This window comes from Anopheles funestus, chromosome 3RL (assembly GCF_943734845.2).
Source record: "Anopheles funestus chromosome 3RL, idAnoFuneDA-416_04, whole genome shotgun sequence".
NCBI lineage: Eukaryota > Metazoa > Arthropoda > Insecta > Diptera > Culicidae > Anopheles > Anopheles funestus.
The window spans coordinates 30,247,816-30,265,111 of record NC_064599.1 but is presented as its reverse complement, the minus strand read 5'-3'; the positions used below and the strand labels follow the sequence as shown (position 1 = coordinate 30,265,111).

The window sequence follows — 17,296 nt, the reverse complement described above, 5'->3', positions numbered from 1 at the left end:
ACAAAGCAGCATAAGCTGTTATTTAGCATATGAAAAAATATTCCACGCTCAATCCTATATTTATATCTCTGTCACCCCGAACATGCTCCCTCAATAGCGCATACATTATGAGTTGCTGCCGGGTGGGATATGATTTGACAATTATCGGCACGTCGTCGCCTCGATTTGAATGCAACATTGTTGACGAAAGGGCATTTAGGGAGGCGAGCCGCTGGCTTATAATTGGCATCGCCCAGACCCTGGATGTTGGCATACGGTTGAGAATCAATTTGATCTTCCCGCCCGCACGTTGTGGCATGTGCTTTATCCGGCGGTATAACGTCGGTAGGCGCCGAAGTCAATAAATTATGCCATTTCGAATCCAAAAAAAAAATCCAACCCCGGGATCGAACGGGGTGGCCCGTTGAAGAAAACAAAAAACAAAAGTGGATCGCGTAACGTTTCGCAACTTTTCCAAACGATCCAGGGCCGTTCGAGTAACCGATCGATCACGATCACGACGGACGAAAATAAGGAGCGAAGCGCGGGAAATGTTGCTTTTATTTTCGTTTTTCATCGCCGTGCAAGATGAGGAGCTTTTTTGGTATTTTCCTGGTTTTTCTCCTGGAACATCCTGCCCTTTTGCCGTGGCGTGATGCATTCGGGGTTTGGGGTTTTGCTCGGATATTCAGTTATGCATCGTTTTATGCATCTATTCCGCACTATTTTGCCGTCATGAAGGTATGTGTACGTATGTGCCAATGTCCCGAAAAAATTCACTCCTAAGACGTTTGCCAGATGCAGTCGTTCATAGGTGCTGGACATAGGATGATCCAGATGATCTTCTTTGCTTGCCATCGCTCCGAAATGGCGTAGGGAAAGAATGCAATATACCTTTGCCGGTGATGGTAAGTGTGCCAATCCCGGTAGTCAACGCGGTGTAACTCGTGGCAAAGTCAACGCAAACATCATATTTACCGATGAGAGGCAGTCGATTCGCGCACCGACGTGACGTGCCGTGGCGTTTCGCACATCTTCGACGCACGGCACTCTGCACGGCATTTACACATGCTAACGAGCATCGACAGGCGGACATGAGATGTCAAGCTGTTACATGCCAGTGTGCGGTTCGTGTGGTTGGTTGCGCATTTGTCTTGGGGCCGCGGTGCTGAAGGGTCGGCGGCGTTCGCTGACAGATCCGCACCAGCACTTGGAAGCATTCTTGGTCGTGCGTGTATCTTCGTTTGTCAATATGACAGATCTTAACGAATTGCCGTTGTTAGGTGTGCTGCCGTTCTTCATTGTTGGAAGTCTGCCCCGAGGGCAGGGAAATACAGCAACAAAAAACCTTCGCACAGTAGTGCAATCCACCTTTGCATGAATTGAATCCGCTACAAAATGCAAATTTTTGCAAAAAAAAAAAGAGAAGGAAACTTGTGATGGAAGGTGACCGACGGAAGAAGCATTGCTCGCAACAATCGGCAGGACAATAGCTTCTAACTCTTTGGGGTGGAAAGTGAAAGCGCGATGCGTTTTAGAATGGTGCACATTGATTAGGTGCGCAGAGCGGATATTGTTTCATTGGAATTGTATGTCAAGTGATGAATGGTTAATGTTTGCTTTGTTTGTGCGCAAATACATCCGCAAATGAAGGTGACTTTTTCCTTTCTTCTGTGCTATTTGTTGCCATAATAAATAGATGACTTCAACAGTGTGTTCCGATGGAAAAGGTTGAAAGAGATACACATTATTCATAAACCATAATTTTTCTGCCTGTTTGACATAAAAATAAGGAATAAAACGAAAGGAAATAAAAAAAGTATAACGGAACAGGTATTTTATAAACAATGTTAAAAAACAAACTCATGTTTTTAAATTAATGTTTAAGTAATTATGATTTTACGCATTTTTTGCTTAAGCTTCTGAAATAAGGATTGTTCTACTGATGACATTAGTCAAGTACTTGTGTACCTGGTTTGATTTTTTTAACCAGAAGTTCTAATTCATACTTGGTAGATATCTTTTTCTTTTATGGACGATTCTTGGCCTTGGCTTATTATTTATTAAATTTGCCTTATTTTTTCTTCTTCTTTAGTTGTAGTCTTCCTTGACTGTAAATGCATAAAACAATCATTCTTAAGAATTGTATGTACCTATCTAATCTTTGAGGATTTTTTTTGCTCGGTTAGAACGGCCTGATTGTATCAAGACTTACTTTACCACGAAGCAGGATAGTTAGTCCATGTTACGGGGGACGGTCCGGATGGAATTTAAACCCGGTCCTGCCGTGTGGACCGGCGCCGTTTATCACATGCCCCAACTTCTTTGAGGAATTATGAATCCATGAATTTATGACACTTTTAACAGTCGACTCTTGATTTTAATTACTCCCCCTCCACACTAAAGATTCATGTGAATTGATAATTTTTTAATCTTTGAGCACAACACTACTCCTGTTCAGTGGTTGAACAAGAGTAAACAAAAATAATAACCCATATTTACAATGAAAATACCCGTAAAAAAATGTTTACCTCTCTTATTTAAATGCAAAAATTTTCGGAGTTCTACATTACATTACCAATTAATAATTTGAAAGCCCTTAAAGCAGCAACAGTTAAATGAAGATTATTTATTTATTTTTAATCGTAACGGCACAAAAGAATAAAACAAAATTAGATTTTTTTTAATTAGAAGATATAGATAAAATACATAAAAAGGTAAATCATACATCATTTTTCGTATTTCATATTTCATTTTTTAAAATTTAAAGCATAATCAGTCGTTTAAATTTATCGTTGAAAACCCTCGTCAGAAAGTGTAAAATAATATATCAGCACTTATTTGTGGCCAAGAGAAAGGAAATCCCTTACTTTATTCGATACATATTTTGCACCGATCTACCTTCAACCGCGTTACCATTGCTAAACCGTTGCAACTTCTTTCGATAGATCCGGTTGCAGGCGAACTTTATGATCGCAAAACCCATTGACAGATCCTAATGGATTCGTGTGCGTAAAAGTAGGTTTGAAGGTTATCCTGCTACGTTCGTCCACCCGGCCGGGCCGACCCTCATCCTTTATCGATGGGGTCATTAAAATGTAGAACAAACTATCGCTTTCCACCGGAGGGAGCCATCGTCACGGTTGCAGCCCGGCTAAGCGTGATGCATTTTCACCCCATGCACTCACCCATCAACGAGCTCAGCAGGGGGTTGGAAAGGGTGAGGTAGGGGGGGGGGGGGAGGGATGTAGTGTATTTTTCGTGGCATATCGCCAACACGGTCGATGTCCCTTGCCTACTAGCGTGGAAGGCTTTCGCCTATCGACGGTAATTCACGATCGCCGCCTGTCCGATGAGCTCCCGATCATTTATTATCGCTCGACTCGCGCGATAGAGCGCAAACGGTGGCAAGATTGTGGAGATGTGTCGGATTTTTTTTTGCAGTGCAATTTTCCGGTGCAACTGTCGCTTTTCACTGTCCATGCTTGGGGAGAGTTTTAATATCGCCGACATTCGGCAATAGCAATCGACGATACTGGAACTATCCAACTACTACTCCACTGCTCTATCTTACACATGTTCATTTGCGATTGAGAGCCTTTTTTGAAGGGAGAAGGGTGACCAGAAGGAGGGAAAGAAGAAAGGCTTTTGATACGGTACCCCGGGAGCCGTTTGCTAACTCGGTCTGGAACGTTTGCAGCTCCCGGAGTGTCCCGACAGTTGTGGCCGCCGGAACTGGCCATAACTCACTGCGTATCGTTAATGTACTTTCAGCGGCACAGTACGAATGCCACCTTTTTGCCACCAGATGATTGGTTGGTAAGCAGTGGAGGAACACGAGGCAAGGTTCAGTGCAGCGAGGGCAAACAAACAAACCGTAGCAAATTCCACTTCCCGCTGTTCCAAGCCCTTACCCTGATGTGCCAGATGAGAGACAATACGGTTTTCACCGATGGTTGCCGTTTTTTGTGTGTGAAAGATCATTCGACTACGGCATACCCACTAAAGCGCTCAGCGTCGTTCATTCATCATTAGATGGCCTAGATTTATGCGCGAAACCTTTGGCCGCGAATAGCAACGCGATGAGCGTGTGAGTAAGGCACCGCAACGAAGGGCCCACAATCGATGGTTGGGTGTCGTCGGGTGTGATTATTTTTATCCTGAGTCAAATGTGGCCGCACAGCCCCTTCTGCGCCTCAAGCAGACGAACAATGTGTTTACCTTCTTTCGTGTGAGACTTTCATTAAAAAGAAGGAGAGTTTTTCCCCCCAACAGCGATGTGTGCACATATGCAACAGTTGAGTTTTGCTTCTGTACGGTAGTGTTGTTGAGAAATGGTGATTGAAACATACTTAGGATAATGTGAGTGAGAACATTCTTTGAGGAGATAAAGTGAGTTAGTGAAATAAAAAGTAGGGTTTTAGAGAATAATCTGAAATTTATTTACGAGTTGGTAGAATAAACAATTCTTAGTCATAAGAGTGAAGAAATGAAGATATAAGTATAAAAGAAAAACAATTTCAACAACATTGTAAAACAGCGGGATCTCCAATATTTCCCTTTCGATTGGCGTGTGTGATTTTCTTGCTCGGTGCAAAAACGTGGACACGAACGAATACCTTAGCTGATTCATATCACCCGATATGCCACCCAACCGGTGGCATACGTCGTGTGGTTTTTGTTGATGTGATCGTCCAAGAAACGCTCTGAGAAGCAACAGCGAGAGTAAATCTGCAGGAGTAAAGAAAACTTCCCATTGAACCCAGGGTGCTGGTAAAAGTTCTATCCCCGATGGGAGTTTTCCCTTTTCATGTGCCCTTTTTAAGTTTGCACGCTGGTGGTCAATGCGACGAGATGTGGAATATGAATCGACGGCCATTGTTGCCAAATGCGCGAAACCTTAATGCATCGACGATCTCTCGAGATCACCCATTGCCATTCGGTATATTCGGTTCGTTATCATTTTGACACCATAGAGAGGTTATGATGTGCATTGAAAATGAAGTTTTCTTAAAAACCCGTTCCGATCAGATTGGGAACGGGAGGAGGATGATTTCGATTTTCTTCTTTGCACGACGTGGAAATCGTGAGAATAGAATTGAAAGTGAAAAATCGGGAATGATCGCGTAGAACTGGAAAGATGAGAAAAATATGGTTGGTAGGGAAGATTGTTCTTTACAAAATTTCTGTATTTTAACAGGTAAAACATTTTGAATAAGAAATTGATGAAGAATATTTTTGAGCCGCTCGTTTAATGTTTTGCAGCAAATCCACTTACTTTGAATAGTTTTCCAATGTCATTCACTAGCAAACGAAAGCAACCTTTAAATCATACCATAAACGCTCACCCCATCTTAGTAGATGGTTGCCTTTTCAGCAAATCATAAGCCGTCGCTAGAGGCGTGTCAGTCAATTGTCAGAATTAGAAATCTTCGCCCTACCGACGGTTAGCTTCTCGGTTTGTCTGCTCCGAAAGGGAACTTCCGAATGCGTGCGTTTCCCTTTTTTTTCGTGCGTGCAACCGATCCAGAATCGTGTGGTCAGCTTCTTCTGGATCTTTGACTGAGCGGTTGCACTTTCCGTTGACAGCGGGCACAAGAAAACGCAAAAAAAACGCGGATGACCAAATGGAGGGCATGTAGTAGCAGTTGGTGGGCGCTTTTGTCAAAGGAAAACAATAATTCATGTCATGTGCCAGGTCATGTACAGCGACACGGACAGCCGGAAAGTCAGCTGATGGCATTGGATTTCGCTTTTACCTTATGATTGGCTGCGTGCGGTGAATTTTAAATAGCGTTCCGATTACTTGACCTTTTCCGACAATTTCTGCTCACTTGCGCTAGTTGATAGGATATTTAAGTTTAAAGTTGAACGGGAAAAAAACTCATAGAATAACAGTACAAGATGTAGGAAACTTAGTACATAAAGGTTGAGCAGAGTTCGTATAAAATTTTAGATCTATTTTTACATGAAGTTATTGTTAATGTTAACTCTTGAAATTTTGAAAATGCTGTACATTAATATTGGTAAAAAAATTACAAACTTTATAATTAAAAATCTTTTTAGTACAATATTTTACGACTATTTTCTTCTTTTATGCTAATTGATGGGATATTCGGGATATGTTTTATTGCTGAATATTAACAAACCAATAAAAATTTAACATTACCAAATGTCAACAAAATTCCTAACATTCCTAAAATGCCTATTATTAGACAGTGCTGTAAACCCATAATTCTTTGTTGTCTTCGTTTGGATGTTTTTTTCTGGCAAGCGAACGAACAACCAATCTACCAACTTGAAACAAACAATCCAAAAAACGTGCCGATAATTTTCTTTTGCAACCGTCATCCTGGCACCAACAACAAGCCCATTAATCGTGGTCCCATTTCCACGTGGGTGGACAAGAACACGGATGTGTGTGTGTGTGTTATCGAGCAAATATAGAACCGAATTATCCCCGGCACACCAATTGACAACCGTCGCTAGGGTGGCGATTTTATTTGTGTTGCAGTTAAGTTAAAGGGAAGGGATTTTTCCCTTTACATGCTTGTAACACTAACCTTTTAAATGTTTTCCCGCGGTTGAATTTCCACCACTTGAAAGCTCGTATACAGTGACACATATTCGGAAAAAAGACAGTAGTTAGGAGTTGGTCAGCTATTGAAATCTTGGTTTGTTTATTTAACGCACACCCTAACTTCATGTTCCTTTAATGAGGACCTGCGGGATGGGTTAATTTAATGAGTTAATGTAAGTGTGGCAATTTGCATACCAGTTTGCTTGCTTGACAACGTTTTAATGTTACGGTGTTTTTCTTCCAACTTTCGTTGATGTGCTGAAGCGCTTGCGCGCGCATTGAAAGCTCTTGATGAAAGCTTTCCCAACTGTCACTCCTTGCTACGGGAAAAACAGAACCGATTGTGGGAAAGCCTTCGAAATGGAACCCAAGTCAAATCATTGTTACCGGTATTTTTTCGCAGTGCGGTTCACGTAACCCAGTGTCTGGAAATATAATTTTATTTGTAAAAGAACGTTAATCGGCTTTTTAAAAGTATATTTATAAAAAGAATAAAAACACACCATTTAAGAATATTACAATTTAAATGGTTGTGTCAAACAAGTGTCATCGAATAGGGAGAGAAAGAGAGAAAATGTGTGTGTGTGTATGTGGGTTATAAAAGAGAGAACTGATCGACCTCTAAACGTTAGCGCAAAAAAGGGATATTAATAAGAAAAAAGAAAGAAAGTATTCCATGTCTTGAATGCCGAACGTTTCCTCTTATCGTTGTGTTTTCCTTACGTACTTGTTTTTTTTTAATGTCCTGCGTGGGCTCTTGTTAACAGTTTTGATAACGTCACATAATCGAAACAATTAAGAAACAATCTGTATTGTTTACATGGTGTAGTGAACATTGTAGTGAATAATCTTCCCGTTAACGTAGAAACGAAGAATTTCGTAAAGTTGATAGACAAATGAATCACACACTGTACGTGTAAAGGAAAGGATCTCCGGTGGTAAGAACCACTCGAATGTTCCTTTATGGAAAAACCAGGTCCGTGACACACCTTTCCGTTGTATCGTGGGCGACCGATGGAATAATTTCAATTTATTGCGTATTGTGCGTGACGTTGCGGTTAGATACGGTTCGCTTTCCGTTCCATTTGCAGTTGCGATTTGATGAATACGGTGAAGTTAGGTTTATTACAAAATCCTTAGATTGTTTACCTCACAACCGATTCGAGTCTGAATGTGTATGAAAGGGTCGCGAATATGATTGTGAACCAAGCGAACGACACCGTTTGCCAGCCGATTCGATAGCGTCTTCCGCTTTTGGAGGGTTTTTACTTCAAATCCTTACTGTGTGCCAGTGGTAGTGTGTAATTTGCGGGTACATTCCAACAGTTTTAGAACAGTGGTAGATGTGTTGGTAGTTTTATGATGCGACGCATTATGTTGGTTTCATGTGGGAAATAATGAAAACAAAACAAGTAATAGCTGTTATAAAAATGTTAATTAATCGTTAAATGAATATGTGAGATTGTACAAGAGTTGGTGTGTTGAATCGTTGAAAATAATCTACCTTGGAGTGTGTGTGTGTATATCCGTTGAAGGTAATAAAAAAGTGACGTGAAGAAGAGCAAATCCTTCATTTGGGCGTTAGTATTGGAGTGTTGTTGCCAACGTAAGCAGAGTTGATTTCGATTTTTATCAGACAAATTTCTTACATTAATTTTTTTTTATAGAAAAATTTAAATGTAATTTTAATTGTTTCTTGGATTTAGGAAATAAATATTATCACATATAAAAATAATAAATAATTTCATAATAAAATTTAGCCATATTTTTAAAGCCCTTGTAACTTCATTAAACGTCATTATGGTACTTGTTTAGGTTTAAGCTTAGTCTAATACGAAGTATGATTGCACAACCGCTGGACGTTGGTTCATTACCGTACAAAAGTTCCGGAGCAAAGCAAAGCAGAAACTTTTTAAAGCTTTCCACTTGCCTGTCACTAACCGGAGGTCGCCAGTTGCTCCATTCCAACGCGGTGCGGTAAATCGTTCCTACACACGTGAACCATTTTTCACGTTGTGTTCTCTTTGCAACCTTACTTGTACCCGGGGTACAACAACTTCACCAATAGCTTTGGTTCTTCGCGACATGAATACAAACCATTCCCGGGAGCGCAAAAAAAAGGTGTACTGTTGAATATTGAATTAAAATGGCTTCTGCTCGTTTGTTTTCCAGCGTTTTGTTTCTTATCCCTCGACGGGCCGGGGAAAGGATGCGATTGCTAAAGGACGTCTAAGCATTGTTCTATTTTCGGTCGTACGTTTGTGTGTGGAGTCAATTTGGAGTATCCATTTTTCGGCACACCATTCGAGAGCGATACAAGGATTGATTAAAAACCATCATCAAGATTGGATCGCTAAAATATTTATTTGTATTGCGATTGGCAAAAACAAGGGAGAGGCTTTCGTTAGACACCTTATTTAATAACGTTTGTTCTCAATAATGTGCTCATGAGTCATGAGTCGGCTATTCAATATTGAATAGAAGTGATTAACAGTTTCTCCTATTCAAAGTTGCAAAACAAAAGGGAGACAAAAAAAAACACAATGACGCAAAAAAAGGAAACAATTGTACCTGGCATATGTCGCATGTAGCATGATTTGTATGAAATAAAGGAATGCAAAAGAGTCCTTGAAATTCCTGGAATACATTTCTAATGGCGATTGCATGTTGTGGCGGGATTTCCCGTTATTAACCTTCCAATTGCGGCAATGATAATGAGAAGGTTAAATGGAATTGTGGTTGCTAGAAACTATGTCACTGGAGCTTAGAGGAAAAAAATGTGTACTGATACGAAAAAAAGAACACAAAATAATGGTGTAATTTTGTTGATTAAATTGTATTTTCCATCTCCCTTAAAAAAAGCTGTAACTTAAATCGAAAAATAACGAGTAAAAAAAAAATAATCTGAATTTCTGAAAAGGAAATGAAAGTCTGTTGCTTCTCATCCGGTGTGCTCACACTAGCTCTCCAACATGTAATCCCGAAAGGCCGTGTCACCAACCCAAGTTCGCATACCTGTTAGGCATAAAACCAGCAAAAGTCAGCAACCTCACGGGCGTGGGCTCTTGGGCGTTCTTGGAGGGAACCGAAAAGTAATTTAACTGTCTGTCGACGATTGCAATCGCCCGAACACACCCTGTCATCGTCTTCGTTTGCACTGGAATGCATTCGAAACCGGTGCACAGTATTGCACAGTCCAGCCCTCCCGGGGGTGGTTTGTTCGGCCCCAAGACACCGGCCAGTGCCGCCAGGTACGGGGTGCAAAAATCGATGCACCCCGGAGTCAACCTGTCTGGATGCAAAGGGGAGTAAATTTTAATCTTTCCGTGGGACGTTCAGAACCTACCGCAACATGCGCTGGCTTGACCCAGAAGGGGTCCCGGTAAGCGTAAGAGCCACACACTCTCTCTCTGTCCGGCCGTTTGTTGGCAGGTAATTCTATTATGTTCCTCTGCTTTTGCTGCATTTTGCATCGTGTGTTTGTGTGTGTCGCACGTTTGGCAGAAAAACGGTGCACACGATGACATTGTGGTGCGCTAGAACAAGGACCCGAAAGAGAGGTGTCCTGGGCAACAAAAATCTACACTAATGCCAGGTCCAGTGCGAGGTGAATGCACCGGGAAAAACCGTTCAGTATATCACTGTGTCGACAGTTTAAATATGGACCATAGTTTTGGGGTGCTTATAGTTGGTGCTTTTCGTTTTTGCACTCGTGCACCCAGCGGGATGTGCGTTTGCGTTTGAAATAAATCATCCCAGCGCAGAGTTGGAATGGTTGGGGGTTTAATTTAACGCGCTTCATCGCGTATCGGGAAAGGATGAACTTTTGATTTATGGTGCCTTCTTGGTAACACTTTCCGTATTGTAGCTGGGAAAATGGAGCTTACGTGAGTGGACAAACTGATTCTAGCTTAGTAATTAAGCAGCACCTTTTTGTGCGAAACCGGACTCTATATTTAATTATTTCCGCATTGCTAATTCTCTAGATGTTCAGGAAAATGGGGCAAAAGTGCAATGTTCAAATCCATGAATGAGCATTGGGAAAATGTTCTACTCATTACATTGCAGATTATTATTAAGATAAAAACATTAAGCAGATAAAAACACGGCATATGTAATGAAATATATCCATAAACTCAAATGTAGACATAACATATACATAATAAAACGATTAAGTAAACTCTAAATCAAAATAAATAATTTGATTTAATTTGAATACTTGAGTGTCTGTTGTTTACTAAAACTGTTTCAGATTTGGAAAAAAAAACATTGAATGACGTTATTCGTAGTGCACTTATTGATTGGGCAATCAGAATTTTAAAGTCCTTAACATAGGCGAAAAAAATTCAACACCATATAAAATATCTCAAAAATTAGGATCAAGACTGTTACATAAAGCAAAAAGATGGGAATTAAACGTGGGAATTCATAATAGGGATGGACGAATAGTATTATAGTAAGAGCAGCTTCTTAAAGTCAATGTTTAAATGTTCGTAGTATCCTGGGTTATTATATTAAAATTTAATCTGGTCAATGAAACTGGGAAGTCAATAATATGTTGAAGTATTTTTAACGCAAATACATTCTCAGGTAGCAAGTGTATTTTGTATTCTTGTGTGTTTAAGGATTCTACTCTTGACATTAAATAAAGTTTTCCTTGTGGAGCTTCGCGTTAAGACTTATTTTTGAAAATTAATCGATATCGATATAAATATTTATAAGAATTCTAGTTTGAAGATCCAGAGTAAAGACGCCATACAACGTATCATATTCAAGTACAGTCCGGACAGAGGATACATAAAGAGAAATAAAGACAATAAGGTTCAGCTATTCAAGCTTGGCGATGTTGACGAATCCAAACAGTCATAATGAAATGAATTCTAAATTGTGCGAGATATACGATCATCTTCTTACATTTGGACGATTATTATTAATTTGTAGTCAGAAAGAATAATAATTTTTTATCGATAAAATGTTACTAAGGCATCGTCTCAGATATTGACGAGTAATTATTCATAAGTAAAAATATTATACCTTATTTTTAAAATAAAATCCTTGCCTATACAGCTCATACAAAGTTGTACGATTATGATGAGCAAAACCCAAAAGTATCAACACTTGAATGTCACATCATCGTTGGTGGTCTATGATACTGTACTTAAGTCATCGACAGAAGCATCATCAACCGTTTTGATGGGTGCGATCACCATCAGCCTAAGACAGGAAGCCACGCGAACCTTGCAAAATCCACCGGTACAACGGTTGGAATGGGCCCATTAACATATGTTAATTCGAGTAGTTATTGGCAGTTTTAAAGCGATGAGAGTTTTTCGCTTATTTGTTCCTACCGTAACGGATCGTTTCTACGCCTGTACGACAGCGTGTATGTGAACACGAGACACTGTTGTATTCGACTGTTGACGATACCTAGCGGCGGTGGCGGACGTATCGAACCGCACTCTCGATTAAGGAAGGATATAAAAGTTTATGAAAATTTCGTGAGCGAATTTCGATCCCTTTGGTGTTTGGGGAATGATCGGGAGCGGGACGCGAACAGTGTAGAAAGGTATCCGGCATCATTTCACTCTTTTCACGTTAGGCAGGCATCTATTGATGGTCCACCAAAGCCCGGTGGACAGTTCGTGCACGATTTTGTAAAGATAGGGAACCCCAAAGGAAATATGATAGAGTAGAATTACTGAAAAGATACAGCATGCGATAAGCTGTTGTAGTTCGTTTGGTGCGGTTATACAATAGGATTTTTTTTGGAAGGTGGAATGAGCGTTTAGTGCAGCTAAATTATACACCCAGTGACAGAATGAAAGAGAAACCTTATGGGTAACCTAATGGGATTAGCATTGTGCAGTAGAAAATATAAAAAAATACTGTAAGTACCCACACTATGGCATAGAAGACGAAAGCAACAAATGCCCAGCGTTAATGTACGATAAGCCTTGCTGCTTGTTATCGCGAGCCTCATCCCAAAGCTGGCGAAAATTAATTAAAAAACATAAAGTTCATCCGCGAGATTAACCCACCGATTCGTTTCGGTTTCGGCCATTTCTATTAAAAAATTTCGATACTCATCGCTTATCCTCGCACATCTCTAACCCTGGACATCGTTCATAAACAGAAACTTAGGGACAGAAGGTTAGGATTAGAAGACGAGAAGGAAGAAAAACCAACCCGTTGGTACTAGTGGCGTTTTTGGGTCGTTTGGTGTATTTTTTCCTACCTATGCTGATGCGAGGTAAAAAGCGAAAAATGTGCTTTAACCTCTACGGTCAACTGCGGAAGACTCCCGGATAATGATGGCATGGTACGGTTGCTAGTGTGCGCATATTGTGCATGAAGGAGGACGACCGTTTAACCTCCGAAGCTCCCCCAGAAAGGAAACCGTGCCAGTTTGCCAGTACTTCTGACATCATCGCGTTTGGCTTATGATTTCCAGGGAACTCTGCTCCGTTCAACTTTTGCCCAGTTTTGCCCAACCGCTTCCCTTTGGCAATCGCCTAATAGACGGGATCACAGGGATTATGGATTTGAAACACGGCAAAATATGGATATGAATGAATGGCAAACATATTTTTAGTTTGGTTTCACTTTCTTCAATATCCCTGGAGTGAAACAAAAAAAAAAAAACAAACCCCCCAACATATTCACCGTACAAAGAACTGCACATTGTTGGGTGTTGCGCACCCTGTGCCGTCGAAGTGCGCCCATAGGGGGTAAAGTTTCGATTCCATCCACCCGCAAACACACACCGTTCTCGATCGTTTCATCGATTTGGTCGATATAATTTTTGTTTTGGTAGTGTGTCTATACCGCTTCTTCTCCGGAGCATATGTTCGAACCATACTTCCGATCGTCTAATGTGCTTCACGACTTCGCCGACGTACCATCCAACGGTTGCTAAACGTTGGCAATTGTGGAACGCTACTTTTTTATCGCGATGCTGTCTAAAGCCCCGGGTCTCGGGTGCTTACACTGACGATCGATGCCAGTGGCCCCTTTTCCAGGGGTGGAGCGCTATGGTGCGGAGGCACGTCCAAGGCACCAGCGCGGAAAGCATAGCGAACGGATCATTACTGGGGTTAGCAACCTGCGGCTTTTTGCTCTTTGTCTGCCACACTTTGCCCCTTTATGATAGTTCTTCTTACTTGTGGCTGCTACAGAGTTAAGCTTGTGTCGGGTTCAACAGGATAGATTTGGTTTTTCATCTTTCCTTTAAAGTTGAATATCCTAACGCTTCGATCGCCGACTCTTCGCTTCATCTAACAGATGCGATGGTAAAAAAAAGTGTATGCGAAAAGAAATTAAATTACTTTCCACCCTTTCGGCTGTAATGCGATCCACCGATTCTGATCGATGTAAAACAACCGCTGGAAATCTTTCGTGTGGGAAAGGTGCATATCGATCGGTGGAACAGTATGACCACCACGATGTATTGACTCCACCGCCGATGGCTTATTATGATTACTGTCATATTATTGCGAAAGATTAGAGCGGCTAATTCAAATAAATGACTTCCTTTCGGGATCGTCCAAGGATTGGGTACTTTCTGCAACGGTTTCGATGGTTTCGGTTTCCCTTGTTTTGCGATCGTACGGGAGATTCAACTCAATCGGTCCGGGTGACCGGTACGCCAAATTTGGAACATCAAGGAAATCCCGCGACTGTTGAGGGTTTTTGCCGCCGTAAGGTAACGATGCGTGCAATGGATTCGTTGAGAAAATGTGTTTGGTACTGTCTAATCAGATTCATTGTCAATGCGTATGGTCAAAATTGTTACAGATTGTGTAATTTGTAGCATTTGTTGGATATGGATATGGTGAGTGTAGGATTTAAAACTTGAAAAAAATTATTAAAACAAAACATCAACATCAGTCTTAGTTCTAAAATTTGTTTTAACAAATTACTCTTTTTTAATCATACTAACTACTATAAAATTAATAAATACTTGCTAGCATACTTACTAGTATTAAATTTTACTTACTATAATAATTGCACGCAATTTGCATATCTTTCGGCGCCAACAGTTAAGGCAATATAAAATCAGATCAGTTTTCTATAATGATTTTTTTTATCTCCTGAGTTTAAGAGACCTATCACAAATTATCCTTACCAGTCTTCAAAAGTAAACGTCTTAATAAGACGATGATATGAAGCATTTTGCTATCGATGGTGCTTCTCTGTAAAACCGGTTTCCCCGTTTGATGTTCTGTTCTGCCATACTACTTCATAAACTCGTTGCTCATACACGGCAAACATCAACCATATCTTCCCAACGATCCTGTACAACGTACACACACCGCACCGATCGATTGCAATCGAACCGCAACGGGGGAAGGAACCAATCGCGTAGGTTGCGGATTACTTTATCCGCTCACCATCATCATGTGATGCCGCCGGGATGCGGATTCCCCGCTGCAGTTTGTTGTGTCATCGTTCTGGTGATATTTATCGAGCGCGATTAGTAATTAATTAGTTTCGCTTTATGTCATACAAGATTGTGCTGTTAATTGCTGGACAAGTGAGAACAGCGCTTAACGTGGGTAACCGTTTTTAGATCATTTTCTTTTACGTTTTCCATGAAACCGGTTCACCGAGAGTAAAATTTATGGTTTCCCACATTTTCGTACGGTGTGATATGTTTCATTTTCTGTTGAATATCCCTGTTGGGTACATCTTTTTGCTGAAAGAGACGGCTTTTAAAATAGGTACTGAATGGTGGAAAATTGATTTTGTCACGATTCTGTTCTCCACTCGATGGTAAAGAATGGAGCATGTTTGAAGAAGACGTGACTTTATTCGCTAGAAGTGGCCACTATTAGGTCACTGGATGAAAAACTCATTAATAGTTCGATAGCCTTATTGATTATTTTCTCCAATCATTGAAATCCCTCGAAACAGGAAAAACAAGAAGTTCTCTCAAAAGTTCTCTTAAAGAAAAATCATTTTTTGTTGTTATTTTTTCTTGTAGTAAAATATTGTACAATTTGAATTGATAATGAGCATATCGGGAGACAAAATTATATAATGTTTTGCCCAAGTGAACCGTAATACAATACTTGAAATCGTAGTTCGTTTGCTGCATGCCGCACAGGACATTCCATGATTAAGCATCATTTGTTTTCCGCATTGACTAATGATTCCACTGAATTGCACCGTCGACTAGCTGCATCTGGTTTCCATCGCGGCGTAAACCCATCCCGATTCGTTGCTGTTACACCGGCCGTACCGTTTCACGGCTTTGCCATGGCCGAAAGTAGCCTTCTTATGTTCCTACCTAAATCCATGCAGCCAGGGAATCGGGAACCGGGACTAGCATGAAATAAAATCCGCACAAATTACCCGCTGGTACAGCACTGGTCGCAGTGCGCTACTGCAACATCAGCACGTGTGTGTCTGTTTGTTATGCGTGTTACACTGTTTTAGCACATGTTGTTTTTGCCAGCTTTCCTTATGTCCATGTCGTAATCGGCCCGCTTTTGCCGATGGTCGAGTTTTATGAGCTTTCCTCCCGGGTGATAACTCTTGTACAGCTTGGACAGCGACAAACAGTAAGGTAGGACACCCCCGACTGGGCGACACTTTGAATTTGTCATAACTTACATGTGCCATTCTGCCAAGCAGCTACTTGGTGTTAAAACACCAAGGTTTTTTTTTGTGATAATCTGTATCTGTTGCGCTAGGCGACTATTCCGCATTCCAAAGTGCGGCAATTTTTATTAAGATTTTTTTAATTATATAAAGAGATTAGCTGTTCTAATTAATATTTTTAATTTTTATTCATACAAACTTATTCTTTTAGCTAAAATTCCAGAACTTCATCTTTCAAATTTAATTAAAAATGGCTCCATACGAAATACATTGTTGAAAATCACACCATAATAGCAATCCGTAGCTCCACGGTCACGTTTCCAGTAGCTTCTCGTATTTTTCGTCTCAAAGATCGCAAAATTCAACTTCTTCTGAGGTGCCCTATCGAACACGGGTTTACAGAAATATTGCTCTATTCTTTAACGGAAGAAGGTGATCATTAGTGCATCCCTTTGGCATTGACATAAGCATCAAGAGTTCTTCCATACGGTTCATCCAAGATCTGTTCACGATCGGTACCTCAATTAGCGAGAACTTGTGTCACTCATCCTACATCCTTCGAGTCATCGCAGAACCACGACGAGCCAAGAACGCTACAGACGCACCTTCGTGCCATACTTCCACTGGTGCTCTTCATGGAATTGGCTGCAGTCATTCGCACTATCCCCGGACACACGACCCATACAGTCGGAGCAAAGTCTCGTGTACTGAATGGTGGTAGCGCCCGGTCCAAGATCATCTAAATTGGACACAACCGAGAAACCTTCACGGTTGGCGTACCATACCCAGCACAGCGAATGGGCGACAAATCGTGATGGCAAAAGCAATGAACGATTTGTTTATTTTATTACTGTTTGAATAATAATTAAATTAAATTAAATCAATACACCCATTGAGGGCGGGTTTTGAATGGGTTCGCGTTAAGCTCGTGCTTACAAGTTCCACTTCCGCTGGTATCGTATCGCTGCTTCGAACGACCGACCGTTTTCCATTTCCGCCAATACACCCCCCAAAAGAAAAGAGGTGTAAAACAGCTGTTTCTCCTCACACTACACCAAAATAACACACCCTTTCGCGCGGTTTGATGGCTTTTAGAAAGAAGGTTTAGGACTTGGACACTGATAATTGCTCCCG

The 17,296-nt window shown here is 40.9% G+C and overlaps 1 protein-coding gene across 2 annotated transcripts in view; it reads left to right on the top strand.

Annotated features, from left to right (window-relative positions):
- The window catches only part of LOC125767863 (uncharacterized), a 267,326-nt gene that overhangs the window by 14,890 nt on the left and 235,140 nt on the right, over nt 1-17,296 (top strand). The gene's annotated exons all lie outside the window — the stretch shown is intronic.